At 34.1% G+C, this 25,100-nt stretch overlaps 2 pseudogenes; both read left to right on the top strand.

Annotated features, from left to right (window-relative positions):
* Positions 1-7,742: 7,742 nt before the first annotated feature.
* On the top strand, positions 7,743-10,065 carry LOC149554409 (protein TPR3-like; annotated as a pseudogene).
* Positions 10,066-21,764: 11,699 nt separating this feature from the next.
* On the top strand, positions 21,765-23,223 carry LOC149554408 (protein TPR3-like; annotated as a pseudogene).
* The last annotated feature ends 1,877 nt before the right edge of the window (positions 23,224-25,100 follow it).

The following is a 25,100-nucleotide window of genomic DNA, read 5'->3' as shown; positions in this document are numbered from 1 at the left end:
CTATTCTTCATTCCCCCCTCAAATCTTCCCACTCATCAATTTGATTTTATCTAAGAGAATAATATTATTTTCCCTCCAAATTGTTTCTTCCAAAAATTTCATGATAAGTCCATCAGTATTCACTTAAAACTAGTTGGCATGGTTTACATGAAATTCTATGACATCTACTCATCATCCTTATCATCCAACAATTTCACAAAATTCAATGTAACAAACTTATCATTAATGAGCTGGCGAAACTTTTTGTCTTATCAATAATGAAACAACTTGGCATCATTGGTTTATTGATGCTCGACATTAATTGGATCTGGATTGCTCGACATCCTCTGTATTTTTTTCTTTACTCGACACCTAAAGCTTTTCTATATTTATTAGCTTCTACTATTTTCTTAAATTGCTCAGCTTCTATTTACTCTGTAGTGCTCGGCTCCTATTGGATCTAGAGTTACTCAGCTTCTACTACATTTAGTGTTACTTGGCACTCGAAGGATTGTTTGGCACCTTCTATGTTACTTGGAACCTAAAGGATTGCTCAACATGCACTGAATTTGAACTTGCTCAGCTTTAACTAGTTTTCTTGGCACTCACAAATGAACTTAGTCAGGTTTTACAAATGTCTTAGTTAAACCTTACATCTTTGATGTGTCTTAGTGTGTCCATTCCCTGTGTATTAGAGTATGTCATCAATACACTATTTCATCAATGGCTTAGTTGATCCTTATACTTCATTAGAACATCATAACTTCAACCTTTCTCTAGGTGCTCTAGTTACATCTTATTGATTTCCACCTCCTTGTCAATCAACCAATTGATAGTATTTGGATCACTTGAGAAATTGTCATTCCTACAAGTAGCAAGTTTGACATCAATGACAAAAAAATGATTGAAAACATTCTTTACTAGTTCCATCATTCTTCATTCATGATCTTTTCAATCATTTCCAACAATCTCCCTCTTTGGCATTGATGGCAAACCAAACTGATCAATTGATTGAGCTGATCAACTTAGTTACCACCAAAATTATATACCAAATAGAAAACTTGTTGTCATTACATGTTCATTTCATATCTTCCTTTTTGTATCATGTCTCCCTCTTTTCTTGATAGCAACTAAATCCTTTGTTCTGCTTCTTCCTCTTGACTGTTGCATCCTTACTTTGTATTCCTGATCCTTCATAGCTACTTATTGATCAGTTTCTTATCTCTTCTGAATCTCCCTCTTTCATTCTCTTTTTTTTGGTCTACTACTGATCTCATGCATCTCCCTCTTACTTTTTATTGATTAGTTTCTCATAAATCTCCCTCTTTGACATAAATGCCAAAGATGTAGCATCTTCAACATGCTAAATATAAGCTTTGCATCTCATATTTTCTCCCTCTGTCACCATGCTTATGACTTATCTAGAATTTTTTTTTTGTTGTCATCCTCTACATCATTCTTCTGATATTTCAATTTTCTACACCTGTTGATGTAGGGTAGCTTCTTTGTTTCTTTAGACTGCTTGAGTTAGGGGCTTTACCCACAATTTGCCTCTAAGATACTCATAAGTATCCTTGGGAAATGGTTTGGTGAAGATATCTACAATTTGTTCCTTTGTGTGAATGTACTCCATCTTCACTTGTTTGTCTTCCACCAATTCTCTGACATAGTGATGTTTGATTGCAATATGCTTGGTTTTTGCATGCATTATTGGATTCTTGGATATGTTTATAGCACTTGTATTATCACAATATAGTATCACAGGTTTGGTTACCTCTTCTTTCATTCCTTTTAATAGATATTTGAGCCACACAATGTTTGTGCAATTGACTACTACTACCACATATTCTTCTTTTGCATTGGACTGAGATGTGCATGTTTATTTCTTGCTAGTCCAAGAAACTAGCCTTTTACCTAAGAATAATGCTCTTCCACTTTTTCTTTTCTTGTCATCAATGTTGCCTCCCCAATCTTGCCTCCCCAATCTACATCTGTGTATGCATTGAGCTTAAATTTCTCATTCTTTTTGTAGTATAGACCAAAATCATTAGTTTCTTTGAGATAGCTCATTATCCTTTTTATTGCCATGAGATGATTTTCTCTAGGATTAGCAAAAAATCTAGCCACTATTCCAACCGCTAATGCTATGTCTAGTCTGCTATGCACAACATATTGTAGTTTTTCAATCATGGATTTGTACATTGTTTGATTGACTTTAGTTGATTCATCATTTTTGGATAGCTTATGTCCTATTGCCATTGGTTTGCTGATAGGTATGGATTCTTCCAATCAAAATGTCTTAAGTATCTCTTTGATGTACTTTGATTGTGTGACAAATATACCATGTTTTAGTTGATGTACTTGCAATCCAAAAAAGAACTTGATTTCTCCAAACATAGACATCTCAAAATCATGTTTCATTTTGTCAGCAAAACTTTTGCAAAGTGCTTCCTTTCCTCCAAAAATTATGTCATCCACAAAGATTTTAGATACAAGGACATCCTTACCTTCTTTTGATTTGATGTACATGTTGCTATTATCATCAGTTCTTTCAAATCCTATTTGCACTAGATATTTGTGAAGCCTCTCATACTAAGCTCTAGGGGCTTGCTTTAATCCATATAGAGCCTTATGCAATTTGCATACCTTTTTTTTGTTATTTTCATCAACAAATCCTTCTGGTTTCTCTATGTAGACTTCCTCTTCAAGTATACCATTCAAAAATGCAGACTTAACATCCATTTGATACACTTTAAATTCTTTGAAAGCTGCATATGCTAGTAAGGTCCTTACTCCTTCCATTCTAGCAACTGGAGAAAATGTTTCTCCATAGTCTAGTCCTTCTTCTTGTGCATACCCTTTATAGACTAGTCTTTGCTTGTTCCTTGTGATTTCACCATTCTCATATAACTTGTTTCTAAACACCCACTTGGTTCCAATCACATTCTTGTCAGTTGATCTTGAGACTAAGGTCCATGTCTTGTTCTTTTCAATTTGTTCTATTTCTTCTTTCATAGCATTGTACTAGTCATCATCTTTTATGGCTTCACTTATTATTTTTGGTTCCATTTTGCTAAGAAGACATGTCTCACTTATGAGTCTATTCCTTATCATTGGTCCTACCTCTTTCTTTCCAATAATTTGATCTACAGGATGATGTCTTCTTACATACTTTGCCAATACTAGTTCTTTTCTTGTTTGCATGTTGTCTCTTTTAGAATCTAAATCTTCATGTATATTTTCATTAGATATTTATTCATTTCCTTCATGTTGATAGTTCTTAGAGTCTGAATGAACATTCTCTATATTTTGCAGCTCAGCTTCTGAATGTGTCTGCTGCTCGACATTCACTATCTGTGACTTGACAGATATTGCATTTTGTTGTTGATTGTCATTCTGAGTTGCAACTTCACCATTATTAGGTGTAACTTCATAAAAGTATACAAAGGTCTCATATTCTTCTATTTTCTTGGTGTTCTCAACACTTTGAACTTCTACAAGCTCACCAAATTTCACATTTGTGCTTTCTACTACTTTGTTAGTGTTAACATTCAAGCACTTATAAGCTTTGCTTTTAGTAGAATAAATAAGAAATGTTCCTTCTTCACTCTTTGCATCAAACTTTTCATTTTTAGACTCTTTATATATATAGCATTTGCATCCAAATATTTTGAAATGTTTTACATTAGGAGAATGCCCATACCCTAATTCAAAAGGTGTTGCATTTTTACCTTTCTTGACTTTAATTCTATTAAGTGTGTAGACTATAGTACTTATAGCTTCTCTTTAGTACTTGAGTGCAATATTTTTCTCCATCATTAAGGTTATGGCACAGTCAATAATTGATCTATTCCTTCTTTTTGCAATACCATTCTGAGGTGGGCTCTTGGGTGTTGATGTCTGCCTTTCAACTCCTCTTTCATTGCAGAATTCTTCAAATTCTCTTGATGTGAATTCACCTCCTCTATCAGATTTGAGACATTTTAGGCTCTTTCCAGTCTCTTTCTCAACTCTAGTCAAGTACCATTTGAACATTTGGAATGCATTTGATTTTTGTTTCAGGAACTTGACTGTCATTATCCTTGAATAGTCATCCATAAATAGAATTATGTATCTATCACCTTTGTAGCTTTGCACTTTAATAGGACCGCATAAGTTAGTATGAACTAGTTCTAATACTTCATTAGAAGTATAAGCCTTGCTTTTGAAAGTTGACTTGGTCATCTTCCCTAGTTGGCATTGTTTTCACATGGTGTTATCAGGCTTCTTCAACTTTGGTAGACCTCTGACTTTCTTCATTTTGCTGATGCTTATCAAATTGTCAAAATTTACATAAACATAGCCTCTTGTGCCATAACCATACATCATCAGTTTGAACAATGAGACAAGAAGCATCTTCCATGTCTAGGTAGAACAAATTACTCCTAGTCTAGTCACCTTTTCCTATTAGAGTTCCTTTAGAATCATAGATCTTGGCAATTCCATTTTCAAATTCAACCTTACATCTTATGTTGCCTAACTGTGAGACACTTAACAAGTTATAATTCAAGCCTTCAACATAGTATGCATTATCACATGATATCTTTTCAGTATGCTTGATACTACCTTTCCCTTTGATCTGACATGGTGCATTGTTACCAAATCTAACACTATTTCCTTCATATTGATTAAAGGTAATGAAATTACTTTTATCTCCAGTCATGTGATGAGAGCATCCATTGTCTATGATCTATTTGTTATCCTTGTTCATGCAAGTTACTAGGGTAGTTACTTCATCTTCATCTGATTCATCTTTCATAGCCACATAGACTACTTCATCATCATTCTCATTAGAGTCTTCTTCAACAATGTAGCATCTTTTCCCTTTACCTCTATAGTCCTTGTTGTCCTCTTTCTTATTCTTGAGGTTGCCCCCATCCTTGCAATTTTTCTTTTGTGTGAATCTGGCTGCAATGCGACCATCTTCATTACAATTGAAACAAATGATTGGCAGCTTACCTTTGAATTTTCCTCTTCCTCTATGAAATCTTCTTGCTAGTAATGCCTCCAATTGGTCTACATCATCTTCATCAGTGCTACTATCACTAGACACATACTTTGCTTTTCCATTCTTTTTCTTTGCTTGCACCTCCTCATTGTCTTTTATTGTCATCTTGGCTTTGAATGCAGATTCAAAGTTTTCTGGCTTGTAGTTGTCAAAGTTGGATAGCTCAAAGGCAGTGAGTCTTCAATTTATTCCTTCAAATGACAATGTTTTGCCTATAACACACCTTAGCTCTTGGATTGATGATACTCTTATAGCATAGATAGGAAGCAAATTTCTAAAGTATTTTATACATATTATTTATTTTGATAACTTTCCTCCTAGTCTTCTTATGGCACTTACCACTTCTTTTATTCTTGCATCGTATTGAGCAGCATTCTATCCTCCTTCCATTTTCATGTCATCAAACTTTCCTCTTAGGCTCTCTCTTTTGGCTCTCTTGAGATTATCATCTCCTCCATAGATGTTTGATAATGTTTTCCACATCTAATGTGCAGTATCACATTCTTTGATGTCATCATAATTGGCATAGCTTAGTGCTAAAGCAATATCTAATATTGCTTGATTGTGCTCCTTCTTCTTGCTTGTGCCTTTTGCAATGAAGGGTCCTATAGGGTCTACATGATCAACTATGATTGAGGTTTGTGCATAGTCACCTATTGATCCAAGGTGCAACTTCATCAAAATTTTCCATGCAATAAAGTTGTCTTTGTTTAGCTTGGGAACTTCTCTCTTGGACATCTTGATCTTCCTGCTAGTAGTACCTTGAAACAAATCAGTAGTGGACTCTAATACCAATTGTTAAAATTCTTTTAGAATAACTGAGAGGGGGGGTGAATCAGTTATTCAAGGTCCAATAATGTCCAATACAAATATTTCTATATAGCCTTTTTACTTTCTTGTCAAATCCTTAATGTCATATAATTGAAATTATCATGCATGCAATTAAACATTAAACAATCATGAAAAGTAAACATGCATCACCACATAACATAAAGGATTTTGATGACCTAGAAACCCTCTAGGAATAAGAAGGTAAAATTGGGGTGGGGATTACACCCACAAAATTATTGTGCAATAGATTTCAACCACTTCTCATGGTTTTCCCTGTTAAAGGTTTTCCTTGTTAAAGGCTTTACACACTATCAAATGTGACCCTGTTAGGAGTGTGCCTTGTTAAAGGATTTACATAGAGCTGTTAGGCCCACCCAAGTCCATGGAATTTACATTCACCTTCTTAAAAGAATCTTTTATCCCTCTCTAAGGATCTCCTATCCTTCTCCTAAGGATCTCTTATCCTTCTCCCGAGGATCTCTTATCCTTCTCCTAGGGAACTTCTATTCTTTTCCTGAGGCTTATCCACCTAGTTGTTAAGCTAACCTAGAAATGTAGGATTTCAATGTCTAATACAATGGTAAGAAAGTATTAGAAAGGTTTTAACCTAACAAAGATTGAAATCTAACCTTGCAGATTTCGTATCACTCTTCAGTTCTTTTCGTTGCTAGCTTTTCTTTCTTATAGTGCTGATAGCTTTTTCACCCTTCAAGATCTATCTCCTTGAGTTCTTCCACTTGTTATACCAATGCACTCTATGGTCACTTAATCAACTCAGAGTCTTGATGCTCTATGGTTACTCCTCACTGTGTCCTCCTTTTGACACTTCACACTCGCCTTCTCTTGGCTTCTTTGCATGACCACACATATGACCAATTCACTCCTCACTTTCAATCTCTAACCTATAAATCCTTTTAAAGAAGTTATGTTCTTCATTTCACACTCAAATCTTCCTATTCATCAATTTGATTTGATCTGAGAGAATGATATTGTTTTCCCTCCAAATTGTATCTTCCAAAAATTTCATGATAAGTCCATCAGTATTCAGTCAAAACTAGTTTGCATGGTTTACATGAAATTCTCTGACATATACTCATCATCCTTATCATCCAACCAATTCACAAAATTCAATGTAACAAAGTTATCATTACTGATCTAGTGAATCTTTTTGTCTTATCAATAATGCACCAACTTGACATCATTGGTTTATTGATGCTCAACATTAACTAGGTCTAGATTGCTCGACATCCTCTATAGTTTCCACTTTACTTGGAACCTGAAGCTTTCCTACATTGCTCAGCTTCTACTATTTTCTTGAATCACTCAGCTTCTATTTACTCTGTAGTGCTTGGCTCCTGTTAGATCTGGAGTTACTCAACTTCTACTACATTTAGTGTTACTCAGCACCCGAAGGATTTCTCAGCACCTTCTATGTTACTCAACACCTAAAGAATTTCTCAGCACACACTAAAGTTGAACTTTCTTGGCTTTAACTAGTTTGCTCAGTGCTCACAAATGAACTTAGTCATGTTCTACAAATGACTTAGTTAAACTTTACATCTTTGATGTGTCTTAGTGTGTCCATTCCTTGTGTCTTAGAGTATGTCATCAATACACTATTTCATCAGTGGCTTAGCTAATCCTTATACTTCATTACAACATCATAACTTCAACCTTTCTCTAGGTGCTCTGGTTACATCTTATTGATTGTCACCTCCTTGTAAATCAACCAATTGATAATATTTGGATCACTTGAGAAATTTTCATTCCTACAAGTAGCAAGTTTGACATCAATGAAAAAAAAATGATTGAAAACATTCTTTACCAGTTTCATTATTCTTCATTCATGATCTTTTCAATCATTTCCAACAAGCTATGTGATCATATGGGCTCAAGGTTTGATTATGATGTTCATGGTTAATGGTGCACAATAATGGCCTACAATGCTAATGGAACAAGGTTTATTAATCTTCTTTATGGCTATTTATTTTGTGGAGAGTCTACATCTATGTTCTTTTCTATTGGAGTAATAATATGTTGAAAAAAAAGATGGCAATTTTATGTTCGTTGTTCTCTTGCAGAATGAGCAAAGAAGAGAATTGTTATCTTGTTGAGTGGAATGAAAGTGAAGGAACTAATAAATGAACTTATTAAGGATTTCATAAGCACTCTACAGGTGTTATGAACTTTGATATGACTAGAAATTATTTTTTGGATGCTAGAGATGAATTTTTTTATATCAAATTTTGGGACATGGACAACACTAGTACCCTAACAATAGTCAATGCATAAGGTGGATTACTTGTATATCTACATATTATTGTTTACTATTATTTTTGTGTTTTGGAACTCAAATGTTTCTCACTTATTTTTTATCCATTTTTAGCCTAGCCCCCATCTTTGGTTCAACAAAGAACCTAAACCATTTTGGCTATATGAATAAGTGACAATGGCATCAAAATATTAGTCAATAGTGATGATCTTCATTTGTTTCGCACATCTAAGAATAAAAATTTTGATGCTACAAGAGTTTCTTAAGATATGAAGGCAAGAATCTCATATCTATTGTATTGTTTGGTTCTTAGACTTACATATTAACAATAATACCTCTTGACCGATCTTGATTCTATAGGTGTTTTTAGTAAATCAAATAGTAGCTACAAATATCCTTATTGGGAAAACCACTAGGGGATTTGATTAGGTTGTTCCAATAGTTTCCATGGTTGTGATAGTAAGTCTCTAATTCTATGGTTGAATTTTTTCTAAACAATTTGCACAATAGAAAACATCATTTTAAGATCTATTTTGTAATTATTGAATGGTTTGAAGGCCATGAAAATCTTATGATAGAGCTAAGAAAATTGGCTAAAATCATAGTGGTGAGATTAAAAATTTACTAAATAATTAAAATGATGAAGTTAACCATTTTTTAGAATGAAGTAAATTCTACAAGCATTGAGGATAAAGCATGGGTGGTAGATGATCCATTTTACAAGAACAAGATTTAGAAACTAATTGAAGTGAATGAGCCAGTTCAATCCTAATCCATAATACTTGCTAATAACCTACCTCCAAGTAAGGTATATTCTAATTCTAGTTTGAATGGCTCATAATGGATTATTCGAGGCTGCTCATATAAATGATATCAATAGTTCAAAATGAACTTGTTATTATTTTTTATTGCAAATTATTTTTTAATAGTGTCTGTGCTTCTACATATATGCTTATAGTTACTAACATCCAGATAGGAATAATCAATATAGGCATGATGCTCAAGATTTTATCACATTTCACAAAATTTTATTATGTACTTGTACGACTAACTATAAGTCTATAATAAGTTGATTCTTTGGAAGACATGCCTAATTTTATACTCTCTCAAGTGTTCTGTAAATACTTCACCCAACTTTAGAATGTTATTCTTTGATGCATCATAAACTTACATGCTTAGTGTTTCATTTAATATTTTGAAGGATTTATTTTGTTTTGTGAATGTATAGGTTTCAAGATTAATATATACTAATTTAGGAGTTGTGATTTTGGCTTTGGCTTCTAATGTTGTTCACAAGGTTTGGAAATGGTCAAGAAATGAATGTACCTTAAGTGGCAAGTTTTTATTATTTACATTTTTTTTATGTGTTCCTATGATGTTACTATGTCAATCAATTAAGAAAATAAGATATTTATTAAGCTTATCATGCATATGGTCAAAATATGCTCTAATTTCTCTTTTACTAAATACATGGGATAAGCTTTCTAAAAGGATTCTCTTTTGTAGGCAATGGTAAGTGTTTTCCTCTCTATTGTGGCAACCAACTAGTGGCATATTGATGACAAATGACATAAGTGATACTAGCCTAGAAGAAGTTATGTGTTATTTTTCCTTATCAAAAAATGACTCTTACATTATGTCAACTAGTGGTGGAAAAGTTTCATTGTTCAATGTGATCACATTTAAGGTAACAATTTATTGAAAGATGGAAAAATATTTATATCCATATTAGGAAGGAAGATCCTCTCTTTCTAAATTATTTAATGCTTAGCTAATCTAATTTTAGACAATCACAACCTTCATGGAAACATCAACAACAACAATGATAACAAAAACAAAATTTCTTTCTTTCCACCCACAAGACAACAACATAATCACTATTAGCATGGAAGACTCCATGATTCAAATTTACAATGTTTGCGTGGATGATGTATGATTCCAAAATTTGGTATAAATACTGTAATTCACTTTGAAATACAAGTCCTTGAACCCATTTATTGTCATGTCCCCTTTCAAATAATTAAAAATAATAATCTTTTCTAAGGCAGGCAGGCCCAAAAAGGGGAAGTTTCAGAAAAAGGGGATAATCTTTGGAAGCTAATGGACTAATAAATGAAAATTATTATTAAAATATTTTTTATTAACCCCTCTTGGACGTGAGTTAGGGTTATGCCCTCTTTTAAGGAGTTTGGAGGCATTTTGGGCTGATTGGAGAACTTGATTTTTGCTCATTTCTTTGTTATTCTTCAAAGGTTGCCAAACCTGTGGAGAAGGAGACCCAAGAACAGGAGTTTTCAGGTTTCCAAGAAGGCTAAGGATGGGAGTTTGAAGCCATCCCATGTGCATGCTCATGCAGAGTTTGCCTTTGTGCTGAACAGTGTAGATTTGTGGTTTTTCGGGTGTGTTTTTGTAAGAGTTTGGTGTTTCTGGTTGAGTATTTCATATCAGTTTGGGTTGCTGCTGTATTTAAGACTTTTAGATGTTAAAATAGAGCTGAATATATGTATTTGGTCATGATTATACTTCTGTGATAGATTATTAGTGTTTTTGTGGTGTTTTCGGGCTATTCTATGTTATTTTCGAGAGCCCGATGAGCATTGTTTTTATCCTTTGTTTGGGAGCTGTTGTGTAAATGTTATACAGATCTAAAAATTTCATTTTATAGGCTGTTATTCTGCTGAAATTTCTATAAAAATGTCAACTTTTAGATTTACTAATAATATGTGAAGCTGTGAAGTTTTTGGCACTATTTCCAGCATACCCGATTTGGGGTTTATTGAGAAATTGGTGGATTTTTGAAAGATTGGTTGTTTGATCTTAAAGATCTGATTAGAGGCTTGAAATATAATATAAAATCAGAAAAGGGACATTTCAGTGGTATCAGAGCTATGATCTTGCCAGCCTGAGGGTTTGTAGCAGTTTGCATGTCAGTTTTGACAACTACCCAAATCTTGCATGTCATAATTTATGGTTGCATGTTGCTTCTAATAAGATGCATGTTAAAATCTATGGTTGCATGCTACTTCTAATAATTTGCATGTTAGTTCTTGGTGAATTTGGTGGTTGCATGTTGCTTCTAATCAGTTGCATGTCAAAATCTATGGTTGCATGCTACTTCTAATCAATTGCATGTTAGTTCTTGGTGTTTGAAGAAGTTATAACCTATTGGGGTTACACTCTACTTTATCCATAATGGATAGGTATAGTACAGAGTATCAAAGGAAATGATCTTGGACAATTGATATCCAGAGTCAGAATAGTAGAAAGGATGGTTATTTAGACATTCAAGATAAACTTAGGAAAATAAGCCATGACATGTTTGAATAGTTGGTTGAGCACCACCGTATGATGAATGACATGTTGTCTGACCTAGCTAAGGTGGGTAAGTTGACTGGATTTCTATTTGGAAAATTTTCTCATAGGGCAGATGACACAATTACCAAGAACTTGCATGAGGAGTTTGAGAAACTAGCTTATAGCCACGCAGAGGTCTCAGATTCTACTCTGCCATAGGAGGTAGTGAGAAAGAATATTATGCAGATTGATAGTAATGGTCAACTTGATACTCAAATTGAGACAATTGTATACAGGTCATTAAAGGGTGATATCATAGGTACTCAGGATGGTATAGTTACAATAGGTAGTGACTACAGCGTAGTGGGTTTAGATGATGATTATGAGGATGTTGTTGTGCATGATGGTGAGATACCTGGTAGAGATGAGCAGACATTGAGCATTCATGACTTTGCTAAGAAAGAGTACCAAGCACAGTTATATGCTTCGTCACATGAGGTTGAGGCTGGTAGTACTTCACATGTTTTGTCCAGCCAACTGAAAGTGAACAAAGACAGTATTGTGACTTCATTATCTCATCATGACAGGTATGTGGAGTTAGTTGGTATTGATCATATTACTCAAGTGAGGATTTTGCTTGAGTTACCAGCTGATTCTAGTTTACAGATATGGACTCGAGATTGTTATATTGGCATTTGGGATTTAGTGTACTGGAGATCTTTAACACTTTTTGGTAGCAGTGTTTGTTTGGGTGCTATCATGGATTTGATTAGCAGATTGCACGGTGTTGTCTTTTCTTGTGTTAGCAACTTGTCTGATGTTGGTATTAGTTTTTATACACTGGTCTTGGGCTTTGTTCATATATCCAGTTGACCATACTTGCTAGAATGTGTTGATGATCTTTCATATTTGGCAATGTGTATAGATGAGTCCCAGGATCATATTGGCATTGATGACATCCAAGAGGATGCGGTGGGCAGTTTTGAAGACTTAGTTTCCTTGGGTACAAAGGAGTTGGACAGTAGTACTACAGTTTTTGATACTCCATTTGTTGATATGAGCTTTAGAGTTGATTCACAGGATATGGATGGTAATAATCTAGAGACTAGTAACTTTGAGGATACTCCTTTAGACAGTGCATTAGAGGAGGTTTGTAGGAGATAGTCAAGCCAGTGCCATCATGTTTCTAATCAGTTGAGAGTTAGTGAGCGAGACATTGCTATCGCTTGCCAACATTTTGATGTTACTCATCAATTGTTATCAATTTATGGATGGGGTACTCCTACTACTGATGAGAAGGGAAGCAGTTATCTTTCCTTGATAGAGTTCCACTCTTTATGGGAGGCTATTCAGATTCTGAGACATGATTATATGTAGTTGGTAGTTGACAAAGATTATCTTATGGAGTGGGGCAGTATAGCATATGACGCATTGTTGGCCAAGGAAGATGAGGTGAGTGAGCTTACTGAGCAGCTTGAGGTGACTTCTGAGATTCTTGAGAGTACACAGTTGGCTTTCAAGGAGTCACAATTTCATTTGGCTAAGGTGACCATGGAGTTAGAGCAACTACAGTCTTTACTAGATTTTGTATAGTCACAAGCTATGGTGTCTGATGATCTGAGGATGTCCATGGTCGAGATTGTCAAAGATAGTGGAGATGGGGATGCATCCATCCTTGATACTAACATTGGCATATTGGGTTCATCCCCACTAGAGTTAGGTTCACTTGAGTTGGGTGTTGTAGCTGATTGTTGTGGTATGCCTAACATGGTGGTGACCTCTAGCACTAATGGCACGAAGACTAGAGATGCTATATCAAAGACCATGTGTGATATTGGTGAGCCGATAGTTGGCATGGTTCCTGCTAGTAATACTACTCCCTTGGCAATGTCTTTAGAGGTAGTAGTCAGTTCCAACTTGGTTAGTGATCGATTTCAGTTAGTTACATCTGGATTGCAGTCTGAGCCACTGACTGAGATTGGTGCATTCTATCAACATTACATTGTGAGGTATGCTCATCAATTTACCTTTGATGACCATGTTGATGAGATGATGATACAGAGATGTACTTTGGTTCCTAGTGCTTGTCATCAGTTATGGCATAATTTAATGCCTTAGGATGAGAGTTGTGATGGGCATGACATGGTGCTAGGTTCTGCAGTTGATAGCTTGATAATATATGACTTAGAGAAGGAGTTTCGAAGTGATGCTTTAGTGGGTGTTGTTATTGATTCTACTCCTTTGGCTATGACATCTCCTGACTTAGTTGGTGATCAGTCACAGTGGGTTGTATCACTTGTTCATGGTGAGTTGTTGACTGAGGTTGGTTTTTTTTATCAACATTATATTGCAAGGTATGTACATCACTTAGCATTTGATCCTTGTGTTGAGGAGTTGATGGCAGGAAAATTTGGTTTGGGTTCCAATTCTTGCTATTTATCTTGTGATGGATTTTCACCATCAAGGGTGCATGGGAGTTATGGTTATGAGACAGTGGTTGGTGATCTACAGAGTTGTGTTGACTATAAGAGTTGTATAGTGTGTAGATTCTCCATACTCAGTACAGTTTCATTCGGGAGCATTCACCATTGTTGCAGAGTTGGATTGTACATTCCGTAAAGGCCAGTAGAATGCGTTGATGGTATTTACTGTGTTGGTAGTTTGATTTTTCCACTTTACTTGGGTTTTGGTGTTCTAAGATTTTGTGTCTCATGGGTTTTTGACTATGGAAGTTGTGACTTTGGAGTTTGGTTGAGCAGTAATTGTCAGTTTGATTATGGATTCCTCTTGGTTATATTGAAGAGGATATTGCAGGAGCCTATGTTAATTGACAATAGTATAGTTCATGACTACATTTGGGATCTAGGTGGATTGATTGGTTTATTTTTCAGCCATTGCTTGAGGACAAGAAATATTTGGAAGGGGAGGACTTGTCATGTCCCCTTTTCAAATAATTAAAAATAATAATCTTTTCTAAGGCAAGCAGGCCCAAAAAGGTGAAGTTTCGAAAAAAGGGGATAATCTTTGGAAGCTAATGGACTAATAAATGAAAATTATTATTAAAATATGTTTTATTAACCCCTCTTGGACGTGAGTTAGGGTTATGCCCTCTTTTAAGGAGTTTGGAGGCATTTTGGGCTAATTGGAGAACTTGATTTTTGCTCATTTCTTTGTTATTCTTCAAAGGCTGCCAAACCTGTGGAGAAGGAGACCCAAGAATGGGAGTTTGCAGGTTTCTAGGAAGGCTAAGGATGGGAGTTTGAAGCCATCCCATGTGCATTCTCATGCAGAGTTTTCCTTTGTGCTGAACAGTGCAGATTTGTGGTTTTTCGGGTGTGTTTTTGTAAGAGTTTGGTGTTTTTGGTTGAGTATTTCATATCAGTTTGGGTTGTGTTGGTGTTTTAAAATGTACTAAAACTACTAAGCGACAAGATGCTTAATACCAGAATGACAATACATTCACAATCTAAAGACTAGCCAATTCTTATTAACAATTACATATGTAAAGTATTTGGACCCAACTTCAACAAAACCACAGATGGTTTTCTACTATTTTGGCTCTGTAAAATCGGGGTGGGTATACCCAGGGATGATTTAAAACTGGAACAATTATATGAGGATTATTCTTAGTTTCATTCTGATCCTCATTTCAAGATCCTCAAACATGTACATAACTCTTACTAACTTGGTAAAACCATCCCATAAAACAGATATGGCCAAGAATTCTTCTATAGATCTACAGATGTTTTTAACAATAGTGGCTAACTAAAGCTAAAACATTCCATGCAGACAAGTGCTGGCCAACTTTGAAGATCTACAGGAAATAAAAGTAAAGTTTGATTTAATGCTGCATTTTGATAACCATTTATGATATATCTCTCCTTCAGCTGAATCAATTTGATCAGTGCCTAATCCATTGGGGTTTAGAGTCTATAGCAAGTTCTCAGATCTAGTTTGTTGTCTTACAACAAATTCTATCAGTAATTCTTATCAGAATTCATCATTCAAAAATCCTTTCCACTACTAAAGAAACCTCATCACATTGATCAAAGCTTTTATTTAATCCATTGAATTAACAGTAGTGATAAATGGATATACAACCTAACTAGATTGCATTCAATTGCACAAGCCTTTACTTATACAATATCAAGACAAACAAGTAATTGAAAGGAGACAAGATTCAGAAAGAATAATATGGGGATAGTTCATAATTTGTATTCATCTTCTTTGAAAATGGTATATCCTTTACAATAGACTCAGAATGACCTTCAAAAAAAAGCACAACTCATTCTATATTCATGTATTCTTAGAGAATTGATAGAGAAAATACATCTTAAACTTGCTTTCAAAATTTGGACCAAAAAACAGACTAAGCATAATACTTAGAACAATAGAATTCGGACCCTTCTTTAGCCTTGGGATCTCACTTAAATAGTGTGAGATGCTACAAGCTTCAGGCTAAAGACAAATGATAGGTGTCCTTTAAAAGACACTTACATACACTTCTGTCAAAAAGAAAAAAAAAATAACAGAAAGGCTTATTACATAAAACATTCCTTGGTGGGTCCCTTTCTATTATGTTTCTCAGTTGTTGAAACAAGAAGATAAGATCTGATTCTTCAATTATTCTTCATCCTCAGTGTAAATAGCCATGAGGTTTGAAAGTGATGTATCATCTTCAGTTACCTGCAAATTTATTTCAACCTAGGGATTTTTCATGTCCTCATTACTAACTATGAGGGTAACTTTTACTTTTACATTTTCCTCCTCATCATCTTCTGACATTTGTTCTAGAAACTAGTTTTTCCATTTATTATAAGCATCATCATCTGGCCAATCAAAACTTAGAGCTTCTCTTTGTATCACTATTAAAGAATTTGCACTTTCTTCTAAATCATCAAATTCTTTTCTCATAGCAGTATAAAATAATTGTATTTTTACTAGTTCTTCATTTGTCTTTGCCCAAAACTAGTGGCTAGTTTCACTCATGATGTTTATTATTCTTTCACTAAATAACTCATCCAACTCCCTTTTCCACTTTTCCTTTTCCTTTATTGTATCAACAGATTCTAAAGCACAAGGAAATAAAGTGAATTTTTCAGCAATATATCGGGAAAAACAGAGTGTTAATCTTTTCTGTAAAGAATCTCTTTTATCATCAAAATTTTCTAGCTTATTTAATAAATCAAATATTTTCTCAACTTGATGATAAGGCATTTGGACTGCAAATATATATATGATTGTAACATCATTATTCCTCTCCCTCCATTTCTGTGCAAGAGGAGTTAGTTTATCCTTACCTTTGTTCAACTCATCCATGAGGGTTGCAATTCTTGTCAACTGATCAAAAAAGGTTGACCATTGTATTTTATCCCTCAAATATATCACACCCTACTTTAATTTTTCTTCATATTGATTTCTTAATTCTATCTGCAACTCATGTAATTTTGTTTTTTCTTCTTCAAAGTCCTCTGCAGTATAGAATTGGGGCCTTTCAGGGGTGTCAGGTATTTCAATAATAGGGGTTGATCCAACAAATGACTGCGAAGGGTATGCAATTCTAAGTGTACTAGATTCTCCCACCTTTCTTTTCCCAAGTATCTTCTCCATTTGAGACATCTTGTTTTCAAGCTCAATTCTCTTTTTTACTTCTTTATTGTAGGCATCCACCACTATTTCATACTTACTCTAGAGATCATTCATTTCCTTTTCTTCTTTTTCTGCAGTGGCCAAGACAAATTTAGAATAGTCCACATTCATGTGGGCTACCTGTATATGTGAAGCTTCAATGACCCTCCTCACAATGATACTCCCCGTTAGTCCTAAATCATCAGGTTGTAATGGAGTAGTCTTGGATCCTCTTCTTAATGACCACATAATAGGAGTAGCTTGGTCATTACTGAATGTTGTTCCCAAGAATTCCTCTTTATCTAGATCCTATAATCCTAAATTATTTGACACAGAATTAAAAATTAAGGCATCAGCAATATCCCAATTGGGCAATAATAAAATATTTGCATCTTTCACCATCTGTCTACCCTCCTCAGGGGTTATATTCTGGAACTCTTGTATCATTTGTTCCTTTATTTGATTCTGAATAGAGGCTTCATCCATTTTTGGATGCTCTATTTTCATATTCCTAAATCTTTTCTCAAAAATGTGCATGTTTTCCCTCCATGCAAACTAATGGAAAGCCCTAGATTTTACAAAACTGTTATCAGACAAAAATTGTTGACTGGCTTGTTCCAAAATAGGGTCTAATTCCCTTCCCCTGAAATCTGCTACAGTTAATTCAAAACTTAGCACAGGAAGCTCCTAAGAATTCCCTTCATCAATTTCTGCTTGAGTAAAAAAAACTCCTCCTTGTGACCCTATTTGTTCAATTTGCTCATTGGTGAGCTGCTCCTCCTCAATTCTCATTAGAGTTTGGGAAGGTGAGTAACCCTCATCATGGGATTCCTCTTCCCTTATTATTTTTCTTCTTTTGGCAGAAGGTTCAGGGGGTCTTTCTTCAAAAATAGTACTAGTAGATTCAATTATCTGCTTTCCTTTGTTTACAGTGGGCATCTGATCCCGAATAATAGTATATCCTATCCTCTTTCACACAACCAGTGGACTTGCCCCTATGTTAGGGGTGAAATCCAATTTTCTCATAACTTCCCTGGCTTTATCTAGAAAAGAATCAATGAAATGTTGTTTCTTCTCATTCATTACCTCCATTATTTCGGGTAATGTACTCATGAGCTTATTTATTCTATCTGCATTAGTTGCAACATTACTAAGAGGACTATAATCCTTGTTAAAACAATTAATATACTCTAAAACTTCTGAATAGACTCTCCATTTCTCTTTCTTTGTTTCTTGCTCCTGGAGAGAATATTTATTCCTTATTACATCTTCAGGGAAATAGAATTCATGCTGACATGGACGTAGCTTGATCCTATGTCAAAGAGCAGAATTAAAGAACTCTTTTGTATCACAAAAATGAGAGTGAGATACTGCCATCTTATACTGATCCAAAAATTTGTAGAGGAAAATCCACCCCTCTTTAGTTATTACAAACTGGTGAGCTATAGTGCAAGTAGGAAAAATTGATCTTATTCCCCTTTTGTGCAAAAAGGTCTCCTCCACTCCTCCTAACTACCATAAAAATTCAGCTACTCCTACCTTTAAAGGCACCTGATAGGGTAGTACATGGGGTGTCCCTTTGAATCCATAAACCCTAATGACAGTTGAGACCAGATATGGTATGATATCTCCCCAATTATGTGAAACTTTTAGACTATGGGGTCTGTCCATAGGCCTAACAAGGTGCATTAGTGCCTTAGGAATTCTAGGATTGTCACTCAATATGAGGCATCTTAGTTTAGAAGCAAAGTGCCTATCAAATCTAACAAAACTAGCATTTTATGCTTCCCCAATCATGTCTGCACTCCATAATTGAACTGGTAGTTCTTCCTCCTCTTGTTCCCTATTTAAAACCATTTCTTTACTGAAAAATATAACTCCTTTAAATAGAAACATATGCATCAATAGGGAGTACTGACCCCAAACCTTTTCCACCTCGCCCTTTGCAATCCCCACCAATCCATTATGAATCTCATTAGCCAGGTAAGATGCAAAATGAAAAATTATTTCTACACCGAAAGAGGAGATTTGGGTGATCATATACATGAAGCTCACAGGAATAAAATCTTCTTCACCCTCTCCGAAGACTCTGCACAGGGTCTTGTATATCTCTACTGCCCTAGCATTAAAGCATGATTTCTTGAAAGGTTCTTTAGAAGATGATGTTATTGCTGGTAGGTTTCCAATTCTTCCTATGTGGGCCTTCAATGCACCTTTTCTAACTACATCCCTTTTGGACATATATTCTTTTTCTAACTCTATCAAATCAATGGGCACATGATACCTAGTGAGAGGTCCCAAACTGAAAACTTCCCTAATTTCTTCTAGATTGATGGTAATTAAAACCTCACCATCCATTCTTCTCACTACCTTAGTGGTTTGATCATAACTGTTTGCCATGGCCTCAAGAATGTCATAATCCATAAACACACTAGGAACAACTAGCTTTCCCAAATCAAAATTCCATATATTGGCATGAGGGGCATATAATTTTCTTTCTGCGAACCATTTCTTGAACAAACTCAAACCAGTTTGAGAAGTTTGAGCATCCTGGACCCAATTACCCTTATCATACAATCCATCAGCTATCCTTAGCCTAGGGTTCAAAGAGGTTAACATTTTAACTTGCACTGTCTCTACAGTAGACTCAGGGAGCAACTCAAGCAAGTCATCATGCACATTTCTATCCAAATAGTTTATTTGACTTGAAAATCCCTTCTTCGGAGGCATCTTGGACTATTTTTTTAGAATTGGAAAAACCTATGAAGATTATGGTAGTACTACTTACTTGAATTCTATCTTTTTTTTCCTTTGTATTTCTGCAATCTTTCTATGAATAGACAATTTTACAAATTCTACCAGACTTCAACACACTTTCCTTCAGTAATTGCTTCTGCACAAGAATGGCTCAAAATATTTGCTCGTGTAAGATGAACTAATGAAATCTTCTATGTTATACTCTATTTTTTCATGCATGATGCTTTCATGTCTAATTAATACAGAGAGTGGCACCACATTCTATGTTTAAGCTGTGTCGTCGATCTTCAAAAATCCTACAATCATGTGATACAAAGAGAACAACTAGGCATTGCACTTGACATGTTGGTCCATTCATCCAATGAAAACTTACCATGTACATAACTCTTTCCTTGATGACACTTATATCCGGACCCACTGGCAATAGAGGACACATGTCAGTAGGTCACTACTTCGTTATGCATAAAGAATGATCACCTTGCCATAGTGAAGTAGCAACAACCATTGATCTGATCTGAACTTGGTAGATGATATGTTACTGGGCTTGCTAAAAAAGAAGGTGGTGGGCCCTATTCGCTATGTCACTATACATATCTCCCTTGTAACTCTTCATAGCGAGAAGACAATGACCGTTGATCATACGTCTAATCAAAGGTGAGGAAACTGCACGTAGTCTTTTGATTCATATTTGCTACGTCGCATAGCTTTAAAAACATGCAACTTTTCAAAGTGAGGTAGCAAGGATAGTTGATTCTTTTATAACCTAACACTCAGGATCTCTTTGCACATTTTATTAGAAGGGCATTGATGAAGTATGGAATTTTGCACAGTTGGCACCCTTTAAGATCTTATTTTAGTCTTAATCATCATCCCACGTCACTAAAGGTCCCACTGGCTCTTGATTTCATGGGGCCTCACTACTTCGCTAATGGTGAGATGTCAATTTTTTCCAATAGCAAGGTAGCAAAGCATCAGAAAAATCATCATTCCAGCTCTAACTTCAGACTGCTTCTATTGGGTCCCCTTTCCTGTTTTGACGGTAATTGCAATGTGTACTTGAATAATAAATTAGTTAGAAAACAAAGCTCCGACTGATGTATCTTCATTTTGGGGTCCTATTTTATAAAATATTCAGCAATCGCTACCTTTCCATACATAAAAGGTGCTCATGTTTGCATAGCGAGGTAACAACAACGGTAGATCTACTTAGATTGGACGACTGGGGGAATATGAGAGGAAAGGTATCTCGGGGGCATAGAAGATAAAAGATGATAGAATATTCGCCTTATTTGAAAATTCAAATGTTTCATGCTTGAAAACTTATGAATAGAAAGAATGTAGGGTTTTCACAAGGTTTTTTCATTCAAAGGCTAGCAAATGGATGGATTATCTAGAAACCCTATGTTTCACTTTGAATGAAAAATTTGACTTTTCTACAATTGCACAAAAGACTTCTTTCACACAAAAAGTTAGACCAACAGGTTGCTACTGTATTTCAGATTTTTAGATGTTAAAATAGAGCTGAATATATGTATTTGGTCATGATTATACTTCTATAATAGATTATTAGTGCTTTTGTGGTGTTTTCGGGCTATTCTATGTTGTTTTCGAGAGCCCGATGAGCATTGTTTTTATCCTCCGTTTGGGAGCTGTTGTGTAAATGTTATATAGATCTGAAAATGTCATTTTGTAGGATTTTATTCTGCTGAAATTTCTATAAAAATTTCCACTTTTAGATTTACTAATAATATGTGAAGCTATGAAGTTTTTGGCACTATTTCCAGCATACCCGATTTGGGGTTTATTGAGAAATTGGTGGATCTTTGAAAGATTGGTTGTTTGATCTTAAAGATTTGATTAGAGGCTTGAAATATCATATAAAATAAGAAAAGAGACATTTCATTTATAATCTTATATGAAATTATTACTTGATGTGGGTAAAGAGCAAGTTGAAATCAAAAGAGAGTAATAGGTCTTGCCTTTTTTCATGTGCAAAATGGTCTTGTATCATCAAATGCAAATGCTCAGGTAATGGCCATGAAATCCACATTTTTTTCAAGATTAGGATGTGCATTTTCTTTAGCCAATTAGGTAGGCTTTATACCAAATGATGTTGTGATAGCTGATATCTATTGCATTATAGATTTGTGTTTTTGGAACAAAAAATTGTGAAAGGATAGGGAGTAAGTTTTTACAAATTCTAGCAAGTTGAGTACCATCAACACTAGCAGAGACTCAAGTGCAATTTCATCAAAACTGGATTCTCTTTAGTTTTTACAAATTCTAGTAGGTCAAGTACCATCAGCATTGATAGAGACTCAAGTGAAATTTCATTAAAACTAGATGCACTTTTTGGTTCCACATGAAACACAAATTGCTACATAAAAAACCATTTAACTTCATTGCCTTAAGTTGGTTTGTTGTAGATATTATTTATCTTTCTTCATTCAAATAATAGATTGGCATCTGTTTGTAAGTATTTGATTAATTAAAATTATGATTTATGGTAATGGGTACCATGGGAGTCCCTTTCTACTCCAATATCATATGCTATAAATTCATTCAGTAGTAATTTGATATATGCCGAATCTTTTTATTGCTTTGTGGGTGTCTTCATTGCTGCTTCATTGTGCTTGTGATGTCATATTGGTCCATCTGCTTATCTTCCTCAAAATGTTAGGTAATTAAGATCATAAATACTTTGTTGGAAGATTGATTAGATGTTTGAATGTCTTTCAAGTATTTTTTTTGGTTTTATTGAACACAAAACAATGTGGGTCTATTCATCTTGTACTCTGTATGGTGTGTTTGAATAAGCAAAATGGACCTTTCTAAAATTTAAGAGGAAATTTCTAAAGTATCTCCCTATCCTAATAAAACCTATAGAGTGAACTAAATAAAATCTTGTAGAAAATATTATAAACACAAGTTAGAAGATACATATAAAGATATCTTTCATGACCTTATGGCTATTTGTTGTACCTAAAAATTAATGATTCTCATAGAGACACTATTTTTTCACCTTTACAATTATGATACTATCCATCATTTTACTTTACATGAACCATGTACCTCTAGTTTATGTCTAAGTCTCAGACTTCTATGTGTATATTAGGTTTGGTAGTTCCTTATTTTGTGCATTTACAAAATGCCATGAGTTTTTGTTTTAGTTTGGATAGTTTCAAATGTGAGGGTATTATTATAGATATTTTAGGTTGGTCTAATTTTTTACTCTATTTTATTTTGCAGCTCTACTATACACCCACTTGTTATTACAACACATCCTTATCAACCAAATCAATCCACACTTGGATTTTCAAATGAGGGTGTGCAAGTTTTGGAACCCTTAGAATTAGAAGACAAGTGGGGAGTGATGAGTATCACATTGCAACATTTGGCATTGATATATAAGTAAATAATTATAATTATTTTAAATAATTTTTATTACATCTCATTTATAAATGAATGAATGTTAAATTAGTATCTATTTATTATGTCTAAATTCTAGCACCACATTGTTGGTGGTAGTTGTAATGATCCCCTAGTCCCATTTTACTCTACACCAATGACTCCACAAGTATGTATTGATAGAGGTCTTGGTGGTAACATAAATAGAATTGGCTCAATTCTTTTATTGAAATGAAAAAATTATGTTATTTAAAAAAAAATTCATTTAAAAAGAAACTAGAATGGAAAAGTATGCTAGTGTTCCCCACATGTTTACACCTCCTATAGAATATCAACCAATTTTTTTAGAACTCATGGTGTCAGCTACTCCAGATTACATGCTATAGAGTAGGTGTTTCTCTAGGGTAATTAATAATTGTTAGCACCAAGTAAATTTAATCTATTTTGTTTCTTATTGCTTAGATTTTCTTTATTGAAACATGTCATGTGATACTAATATGTTAATAACTCTTTCAAAATGTAGAAACTAAAACCATTCAAGGATCTCATAGCATTTGTTCTAGCCTTAGGTATGCCAAGGTACTCTAGAAAATCAAAAATGCACCTTAATTTGTATATTCTAAAGTTTCTTTATCTAGATTGTATAAACCTACAAATAATATATTGACTACACAATATCGATTCAGGATAATAAATAGTTAATAATGCTTATGTAGATTCAAAACATCAAATAACAAGTTTAATCGACTGACTACAAATTGAAAGATATATTTGTTATTGAAGTTGATATAGAATTTCTTCACAAAAGTAATTTAAACTTTCATATTACACAAAAATAAATAGATAGCTTAGTAGTAACACACAATAGAGGATAACTTTTACAAGGATATTGCTCATTGATTCTTTCAACCTTTATTCCATGCTATAAAAAATCATTATCTATAATATTCTTGTGATAGCTCATTGGTTGTCCCCATAAGTTGTTTCTTTAATGGTATGGATACATTAAAGGAGTGAAGACTCCTTATGGTTAATGTGGATCATAGTATTCAATATTTGTGATAATATTCTCATACAATATCGTTGTCTTATGCATCTATGTTTTTATCCCTTTGTCCAAACATTTTTAATTGTTCACTCATTTAACACTATTTTCATTTGACCATTCTAATGGAGATTTTAAATAAGGATAAAGGTAAACTAATTATAAATAGAAATTAGGTATAAATCACTAAATAAATGATGATGAAGTTAACTCAAATGATAAGAACAAAGATAAAGTAGAAAGTTACACATTGTATGATTATTTTTTAAAGGGTACTAACTCAATGGAAGAGCATCTACTTTACAAGAAGGAGGATGGTGGTTTGATTCCATCATACCCTATTATGAATAAATACACTACCAAATTTGTGAATAAATATGCTACTAAATATATGACCAAATATACTATTAAATATGCTACTAAATACACTGCCAAATATGAGAATAAATATACTAAATATGTGACTAAATCAACTATCAAATATACAACTAAATATGTGATTAAATATACTACTAAATACATAATTAAATATGAGACTAAATCAATGATCAAAATTATTGATCAAATAAGTGACTAAGATTATTTAGTAGTGTTATAAATGACTAGATATTAACTACTATCAGTCATGTGACTAAGTTTAGTCACATATATACAAATGTTAGTAGTTTTTAAAGTCACATATTGTTGCTTTTGTACTAGTGAATTATATAAGTAATATTTAGAGTTTTTAAATGTGAATAAGTGATCACAAGGATCAATGTGATGCAAATTTAAAGATTTGGTAATCAGATCTGAGAAAGTGTTTGGTGCGGTATTGATACAGTAAGAGGATAGAGAAA

The sequence above is a fragment of the Cupressus sempervirens genome, chromosome 5 (assembly GCF_028749045.1).
Source record: "Cupressus sempervirens isolate cs-2001-9-10 chromosome 5, ASM2874904v1, whole genome shotgun sequence".
Classification (NCBI taxonomy): Eukaryota; Viridiplantae; Streptophyta; class Pinopsida; order Cupressales; family Cupressaceae; genus Cupressus; species Cupressus sempervirens.
The sequence above is the reverse complement of the archived record's forward strand: the minus strand, read 5'-3'. Positions and strand labels throughout refer to the sequence as shown.